The sequence below is a fragment of the Suricata suricatta genome, chromosome 2 (genome assembly GCF_006229205.1).
Source record: "Suricata suricatta isolate VVHF042 chromosome 2, meerkat_22Aug2017_6uvM2_HiC, whole genome shotgun sequence".
Lineage (NCBI taxonomy): Eukaryota > Metazoa > Chordata > Mammalia > Carnivora > Herpestidae > Suricata > Suricata suricatta.
Window position 1 is genome coordinate 91164585 of NC_043701.1, and position 1935 is coordinate 91166519.

The 1935-nt window shown below is 30.9% G+C and overlaps 1 pseudogene; it reads left to right on the forward strand.

Annotated features, from left to right (window-relative positions):
* The first annotated feature begins 365 nt into the window (after window positions 1-365).
* Window positions 366-463, forward strand: LOC115286207 (annotated as a pseudogene).
* The last annotated feature ends 1472 nt before the right edge of the window (window positions 464-1935 follow it).

Sequence of the window (1935 nt, forward strand, 5' to 3'; positions counted from 1 at the left end):
TAAAGTTTGGATACTAGCCCTTAAGATAATTTCTTGAAGCACTATATTAAAGAAAACAAAATTAAGGTACTACTTGAGAATGGAAAACTGACATATTCAACTCTAATGATCTATACTTGAACCTTGTTGATGTAATTAAGTGTGGGAGGGGAGGGGAATAGGTAGATGAAAAGACTTCTGCACTTAATTATACTTTTATATTTTAGAAATTGTTTTACAAAAAGTATAGTTATTAACCTTATACTTTTTAATGGTAACAATACTAAAGATACATGATACTAAAAATTAAATATTCCAACCAGGACTGAAGTTTAAAAACAGCTACTCAAAATCTCCTTTTATTAGCATAAGATTAAGAACACTAAACCCTTTTGTAGTTCATAAACATGACTAGGTGTTCACACCTTTGTGTCATATGTGCCTCCCTCATACCTTATGACCTTGGCACATTATCTGTCTGATGTGAAAAAAACAAAAACAAAAGAAGAAAACTATATAACATTTACATTTAATTTTTAGTCATCTTATTCCAATAGAGAGGTTTAAATTTCCCTCCAACTTCCACTGACACTAGTCTTCAGTTTTTCATTAGAATATCCACTGCTTTGGTGGTTCTTTTTTTTCTATAAGCATTTTGTATACAAAAGTAATGAGAATAAACCTAATGAATAATTCTGAGCCAGATTTAGAGATAGTTATGATCTTTGCTTTTTCATTATCATACTGCATGATATGATATATACAAACAACTCATGATAAATCGAAGATTCATGCTTGCAATTATAATCTTGCACAAAATATGAGCACTGAGTCCTGATTAAATGAGTGATGGTTTATTAAAACTTCAGGAAAATACCATGTAGGAGAAATATTTTACAACATAAGCTTTATTCATTTTTGAAGTGACCAAAAATAGATAATGTAAATAGTAAGACAACAATAAAAACAACATGCTGTAAAAATAAACAAGGTTAATAGAACATAAACTATGTCAACTTTTCACATATATCTGATATAGTTCTCTAACTGAACGCTTTACAGCCAAAGATATTTATGTGAAAACAAGACCATCATTTCTAGACAACGTCTGCTGCTTACTTAACCACCTACAATAATTTTCCAGATAGAACATATCATTGATGTCCTAAATATCTCTAATTTCCCAAGAAAAGGATTTGGCTATGCAAGGGTAGAACTGGCAAATAGCACTGTATCTTGGGGTGAAGGGATAAAGTTAAGCTATTTTTGAGTATGGCCTGAGAAATATAAAACATAAATTTGAAGTTCTTGCAAAAACTATTAACCAAGAATATTTTAGAATCATTCAAGAGCTTTTAAGATATGAGAGGGTAATCCAAATTATATCTTAAGTCTGTATTTCCCTGTATTAACCTGTGTTTCATACTTTATCTTACATCAGTGATATGTATGAGCTTATTATAACTCAAGTACCAAAACATAAGCACAAAGAGAAAAAAGAAAGTTGTGATCCTAATAAACTTTCTAGTCTCATAAAATTGTCTACATATTTTGTAGACATTATGAATCAGGAATACAAAGAGGAGAAAACAGACAGTCTAACAGATTTCTGATGTAAGAACAGTGTGACCTTGAGTGTCTCATTAAGCGTCTTCATTCTTATATTCTTTTTCATCTCCGAAGCAGAGACAACAAAATCTACCCCTGAACCCACCCTATCCACACCAGAAATCTTCTGCTTTAAGTAGCAGATCCAAAAAAATCCTGATCAAACTTAACAATTTAAGAAGTTAAGATTCAAAAATTAAATTGCTTTATATATCATGAGCTTTTTTCCCAAGTAAGTAGTATTAATACTAATTCAAAACAGAAATGTGATACCAAAATCAAATGGTTTTCTTCATTCTCTTGCAACTAGACTATACTTGCTCCAGACCCCAGGTGCTTGGCATATAG